Genomic DNA, 7,334 nt, shown 5'->3' on the forward strand with positions numbered 1-7,334 from the left:
CCTGGTCTCCTGCCACATCTTCTGATGCTGGCGTTAATGGGTCACATATGGGGCTGAGTGACAACTGAACTCTGCAGTGTCACAAACAACTCACTGGGTGCTGAAGCGTCTCAGAGATAATGTGGGTGTGGCTGCTCACCCAGGGTGCCAGCAACCAGTATGATGATGTCACAATGAGGTAAGTTGCTGTGCTCGTATGTGGTCAGCAGGAAGTTTCATTACTGGTGATTGACAGTGAGACAATAAAGGTTGAGACTACGTCCATAGACGTGTATGTTTAGTCAGACAGCTGCCATTCCCTACCTGTCCACCAGGTGAACCTTGAGTTTCTGCCTTTAACTTGGTAACCTGATTTGCCATTTAAAGTTGTTTAATGTTAGATTTGATTAAATGTCATTGTGCGTTGAAGTACAGAGACAATGCAATGCAGTGATTAAATACCGACCCAGATGGGACTTGAACCCACAATCCCCAGCTCCGGAGGCTGATGCCTTATCCATTAGGCCACTGGGCCTGCACAAGGTTGTCTCAATACTGCTGCTGTTTCAATAAAACCTTAGATACAATAAAGCCTGGTTGAAAATGTCCGTTACAACAAGCAGCCTTTGGTTGGAGGGCAACATGCTGCCCTGACTCAGTAGCATCAATGGCTGTCAAGCACAATCACCGACGAGGACTAGCTTGGACACCACATACACACTCACACACTTTGAGACGGCCCCTTGTGGATACTGCAGCTCATTTGCATACCTGAACTCTCAGACATGTCAGACCAAGGGGCTGGAAAAGCTGTTAGAGTGGTTCTTTTAAGTAAACAAACTTCACACACTCTTCTTACAGACCAAAGGGAGCTGTGCTAACTCGCTAACACAGAGCCAAACACGGATGCTTTAAGTGAACCATTCATCTCTGGAGCCCCGCTTGACATATACAAAGCCGTGTTGTTTTCTGTTTGCGGTATTAAGTCAACTCGGAAGGAAAACATACTCAATAATTTACTGCAAGAAATCAGGATCAGTTATCTTGAAACAAATCCAATAAGCGGCTGCACATGTGGATTTAGACGATTCCTTCCGAAGATCTAAACTCTCTCTGAATCCTTGCTTTTCCAAAGCTTATACAGTGGTTGAATGAGTTCCATTCCCCCGTACCAGCTCATAAATGTCACAGATAACATACACAGCGGCTCCTGTTAACAGCACGCTAGCTGTAACGTAGCCCTGAGAGGTTTGCGGGTCCAAACATCTCACTGTTCTTTACGGCGCCGAGGCGTACACAGACAGAGGAGGGACGGGGATGGAACGTGAATAATGTCTCATATAAGCTATAAAAATACGCGGCTACGTCCTCACCGCGCATTTACATGATTTATGCGTTACGGCCGTTTAAATGCGTCCGACGCTCTTACGGCCCGGCACGTACGCCACAAATTGCTGCGCTATCACATCGACTCTTTGGCGACGGGGACGCTATGAAATGAAAATGCAAACTTTGCACGCGGACATTATGTGATCATCTCAGCTAAAAAACAAAATATAATATATACACCAGTCTCCACGTGTGACCTAACAAAGCAAGGAAGAATCCTTAATGTGCATCCGGCTGCAGTATTTCTATTGCTGCACATTAATTACTAATGAATTGTACATGGATGATGCTGCGCCGCATTTACATACAGCAAGCGTTGCATTGTGGCATTGCTATTTTCAACTCCCCCCTCTTCAGACGCGGGCTCCCCCTCAAGCTCATTAAGAGGAACAATAGCCGCACTGGCAAAGACAACAAATTGACTCTATAGGATTCTTCTATGGAACAATTGCACGTTTTCAAAGCGATACGTTGCCTTTGTGAGACCAAGACAAAGACAAGTCTTCGTCTCACTCGCACTTAAAAGCGCGACAGCGTATCAAAGTCGGCGGCGAGGATCGGATGATGATGCTGCGAGCGAAGTGATGTGCGACAGCTGCATTGGTTAAGCGTGGATCTTTGATGTGTACTTGAGGCGACGCGTCTGAACTGGTTTACTTTTCTTACGTAAAGCGATTAAAGTTGGTACAGCGAGAAGGGAGGGGGGGGGCTGATTTCTTCTTCTTTCTTTGTTTTTTACGCAGTCATCAGAAAAATTCCTCTCCATTCCAGCCAGCGTTAATCTACGGCGCTCCATCAAAGGAGGCGCTCGCAGCCAGGCCCCGGGCTGCTCTTTGGGTTTCCAACAATGCGAAAGCTCTTTCTGCAGATGGTCCAGAAAGTCTAATTCAGTGGGACGTTGTGTCGTATTACGTCTTCGCTCCACTGGAGTTTGAGGTTTCAATCAAACATCAGCTTCCCCCGACAGCCATAAAGGTTCCATTCTCTCTCTCTTTCTTTCTTTGAGGCAGATATCATTAGACAATGGCTCGAAGATGAAATAAAAGGGTTTTGAATGGTGAATAGAGAGACAGACTGCAGAGAGGACGTCTCCCCTGCCTTTTGTCCTCGTCGAGACTGCGTTTGTCCTTCTGTGGAGCTCTGTGTCTGAGGGACGGACGCTCCCCGCAGACAAGCTCACACTGACCTTGTACATGGAAATCAGACCCACAGAGGGAGAAGTGTGGCGTGTTCGTGCAAGAGTAGGTGAGACGGTGACAGAGTGTGTGTGTGTGTGTAAGAGTAAATGTGTGTATACCAGTGTGTGTGTGTATGCAGATGTGTACAGTAGGCGTCTCCGCCCGCATGTTTTCCTGTCTTGTCTGTGACGAGCGTCTGCTGTGACTGCACCTCAGCTCGTATGTGTGTGTGTGGAGTACATGTGCATGTGTGAGTGCATGCTTGCGTGTGTGTGTGTGTGTGTGTGTGTGTGTGAGAGAGAGTGAGGCAGAAATGAAAGGCAGGAGTCCCATCTGTTGTGGTGTAATGACTGTGCTATTTGGAGGCAGGAAAGGTTTGGTGTGGGAGCAGCTGGTGCCGCGCCCGGTGACCTTTTAGCATTCCTCCTCTCACCGTCTGACAGATGTGTCAACTCGATTATTTCAAAAGGCCCCCGAATAAATAAGCGATCGTGAGAGAACGCCAATGTCTAAAACCAAAAGAGTCAACCAAACGCAGCCTACACACACACACACACATACGCACACACACAGGTGAATGTGGATTCGAGCACAGACACACAGGCAACACCTCTGCTGAACAACATAAACGATCAAAGAGGTGAGGCGAGCGGGGGCGGCTCCCCCTCGCCCCCCCATCGTCTTGTTCTCCCGTTTGCCGCTCTCCCCTCGCTCTCCTCCTCCTCCTCCTTCTTCTTCTTCTACCCCATCATGTTCTAAATAGCTGTTGAGTTTCTGGTACGAGGTTTGGTAAAGGGGCACAATAAGGGTGAATTGAATGCCATTGTGGTCCGGGCGCCCTTGGAGCTCCGCTATTAGCCGGGCGAAGAGAGGAGGAGGAGGAGGAGGAGGAGGAGGAGGGGGCGAGTTTGGCAGAGAGAGGGTTTGTGGGGGGGCGGGGGGCCTCAGGTGTTGCTGGGAGGCCTGGCGATGGACTCTCATTCCCTGACGGAACCCACAGCGGACAGAGGGGGAATGCGAGCGAATATATCTGTGTGTGTGCGTGTGTGTGTGTGTTTGTGTGTGTGTGTGTGTGTGTGGCGGTGGTGGTGGTGGGGGGGCTAATTGACTCACTGAGTGATTGGGGGACTGTGAAGAGGCGACCGCAATCAGACCTGCCCTGATAGAGTTTGATGCCTCCCTAAATAGTTTTCAAATGGAGGAGCAGGTGCTGTTTTTCAGAAGCAATCCCCACTGCCCGGGTGTGTAAGGGAGGGAAACGCATGTGTGTGTGTGTGCGTGTCTGTGCGCAGGTGTGTGTGTATCACTAGTGAGACTGCATCCAAGTAATTATGTGTTTTTCATGTCCATGTATGGCTCTTTATTAGAGAGATCACAGAGGAGAGAGACTCCAGTCCTTCTTACTTTTCACTTAAACAACCAAACGATATCAAAACTACCATTTGTAATTCAGTCACGGCTCCAAAATACTACAGCAAAACAAAAAAAGGGGGGCGAACACGCGGTGAAAATGAATTTGTCAGAGAATACAGATGAGGGATCAAACCCATGTGGGAGCCTGCAGAGAAATCCTTTAACTCAGAATTCAATTTTGCGGCTCAAATTGGTGAAAAGCCGTCGTTTTAGTCTTTTGATCCCGTGGTGAAAATCCTCTCACGCTCTTATCCAAAATGAAACCCCCACAGGGATTTGAACCGTCGTTCATCTCCCTGTCTCCCTCGGCGAGTGTGAAACCGCCTTCATCAGATTCTCTTGATTGTGCCGAGTGGATGCAAACTGGTTTTGGATGCAGCAGTTACTTGGATGTTCTGCTTTGAGACGCGTGGAGGCGAGTCCAGTCCAGGCCCGTTACGCTGCCTTGTTTTACATCAATGCCGTATAACAAGCTTTGACCCGCCGAGTCATAAAGAAAATGGATTATTTAGGGAAAATATGGATTAAAAATCAGTCTTTTGAAGCCTGATCTGCATGTTTCCTGACAGCCACGGCTCAAACCCAACCTCAGCCTGGACATGAAATCAACATCTTTAGGGTCTTTTGCCTGCTGGGCCGCGACCGTGAACCATAGCGGCGGTCGCTCCTGGACGTCCGTCTCAGAGCTTCTGTCAGCACAGCGAGCGCTCGCCATCTATCATCTCCATTGATCTACGCTAATGACAGATGGTCGTTACGGGTGGGGGAGACAGATTGCCTTGGGCGCAGCGTGGCTTCACAGGCGTGTACACACACTCACACACACACACACACACACACAGCGACTATCTGTGTGTTCTCTGGATGCGCACTCATATTTCGACATCCAGAGTCTCATTTTGAATCGATTAATACAGAAAGTCCAGTTTGCAAATTCAGGATTTTACGCCTTGAGGTCGGAGCCGTAAATGTTTGATGAAGCAAAACGTTGAAGAAGAGCAACAGACTCTTTCATACGGAATTATTAAAGAGCAAAATCTGCCAAGAGTTATACAGAAACACCTAAACCCCCCTCACATATCTCTATTTACTGAGCTTAGGTGATATTAAAACATATTAAAACACTTTAAACAACAACAGAAACAGAATCTAACATATAGAATGACAACGTTCCGGTGTCGTGTTTCAGCTCGCACGGTAACGCCGCTCCAGGCCCCTTTTTTGGTTCATTAACAGTGACCCCTGACAGCTTGGCTCTAACCGGCCCCCCGGCTATGATTTATGCATGAGGCGACTTCATATCGGCGAGCGGGTCGGGTCAATAAGTGGTCGATGGATATTGTGCTTACATGGGAATTATTTATCATTCTTTTGACGGTTCGTTCGCCATCATGTCAGCGGACGTCGATACCGTTCTTCAATTACTACTCTGTTTTTACGATGATGATGAGGAGCGGAGGGGAGGAAGAGGGAGGGCCGAGCGAGGACGGTGTCAGTGTTATTTGATACATTGGCAGTTTTTCAGGTGAAGAGGTTCAATTCAGCCATAACTGCTGCACCAGTGAACGTCCCTCCATAGATACCAGTCAGATAGTTTAATGTATGAATAAATCTATGTAGTGTGTTTCTACGCTCCAGGCGGATCAAAGGTTAATTACCTTTTGTGGAGAGGTGCAGATCTGGACGCCACCAAATCTGATGGAGAAATCCATTTGTACTGCACATGCATATTGCATTGATATCGACTCATATAATTCAACTTAATTATTGATGTTGGAGTCAAACACAGAAGTGGGCTCGTTGTTTTATAGCCGTAAAAAAAATATACAGCTTGTTAAAGAAACAGAAATGGGAGTGACGACGCAATTAAAGGTCAAGAAGTGCGCGGTGGGCGAGATGAATGACCGCAAAGAGGAGGAGGAGGAGGAGGAGGAGGAGGAAGAGGAGGACGGTAATGGCAAGCAAATAAAAGGCTGCAGAGATAAACGAGCTAACTGAGTGAAGGAGCCATAAAACGGCAAAATGCTAATCGCTCGATATGTGTGAGCGCCGAGCCGAACGGGAGGAAATCCCAGATCCATTAGGAGAAATCAGAGAGTGACAGTTACTGTGTGTTTACCTGATATCACACACTGACATAAAAGTCACTACTGTCGCCGTTACCCTAGTAACATTACAACCGGCTAGCGTGGACGCTACATAGTGTACGTTTTACTGGTGGTGTCCCAATCAGAGAGGAAGCCAAGAGAAGAACTGGGGTCTGAGTGTCTTGTGTGTCCTCACCGGGTTCCTATAAGGTCCCCAGCAGCAGGGGCGGCGTGGGGGGACAGTGGGACAGTGGGACAGTGGGACCTCAGTGGACACACAGGCACTAGCGGCGTGATTTAGCCGCGGCCGTAAAACTCTAAATGGAGTTGGGAGGCTCGTTGCTTAATTGACCTTTATTGGGCGTTCTGCTTCATTTCAAGATGGGATATTAAATTAACATGATAATTCAGGCCCAGCCTGTTAATGCCACCATTGCCTCTCTCTCTCTCGCCCTCTCTCTCTCTCTCTCGCCCTCCGCCCTCTCGCCTTTTAATACCACCCCGTAACTTTTATGGCCTCCATTGATTCAGCGCCGGTTTTCATTAACTGCCTTTAATTTTCCATATTGGCACACGCTTACACAAAGAAGGTTTCATTCCAGTTGAGCAGCACACGGCGGCGGGATCAGGACTTTATGAGGCCATTTCTATTAAAGCACTCCCTTTGGTCTCACTGTGACATATATACGGCCTGGGACATGGAGATGAGGTCGTATACGTGTATAGGAGGAGGAAGCCTGAAGTTGATTTGATTATTTGAACCGCGGTCACGCTGAGGTCAAGGGTGAGAGCGGCGTGGCGTTAATGAAGTGTCATGACAAAGTGTGATAAAGGGGGAACAATAATTAGGATAATGAGACGTTAAATTATTGGTTTCATCGCACAAATTGTAGCAGAAATCCATAATTCAGTATCAAACAATCGCTGCTGCTGTGTAACACACACACTGCCGCTGTGTAACACACTCTGCTGCTGTGTAACACACACCGCCGCTGTGCGTCTTTGATATATTTGTTGTCTGATGTTGTCGATACTCAAAACAGAAACGCGTGTTTACAAAAATCCGCACATGTTGAATTGTGTGGCACCGAATATGCATCAAATATCATTTACATACGGGCGATGTTCAGGACGACCTGTCACTCAAGGAGAGAGAGAGAGAGTGAGAGAGGCAGACAGAGAGGAAGAGAGAGAGGGATGGCGAGAGAGAGGGAGAGAGGAAGATAGAGTGAAAGTGTGAGAGTGAGAGTGAAAGAAAGAAAGGTAGAGAGGAAGAGAGAGAGAGAGC

At 47.8% G+C, this 7,334-nt stretch overlaps 1 non-coding gene across 1 annotated transcript; it reads right to left on the reverse strand.

Moving 5' to 3' along the window:
- Positions 1–441: 441 nt before the first annotated feature.
- On the reverse strand, positions 442–514 carry trnar-ccg (transfer RNA arginine (anticodon CCG)). The gene has a single exon. It is a non-coding gene; the product is annotated as a tRNA-Arg (tRNA).
- Positions 515–7,334: the final 6,820 nt, after the last annotated feature.

The sequence above is a fragment of the Genypterus blacodes genome, unplaced genomic scaffold (assembly GCF_046128005.1).
Source record: "Genypterus blacodes isolate CSIRO-AG114 ecotype Tasmania unplaced genomic scaffold, CSIRO-AGI_Gbla_v1 ptg000438l_1, whole genome shotgun sequence".
Classification (NCBI taxonomy): domain Eukaryota; kingdom Metazoa; phylum Chordata; class Actinopteri; order Ophidiiformes; family Ophidiidae; genus Genypterus; species Genypterus blacodes.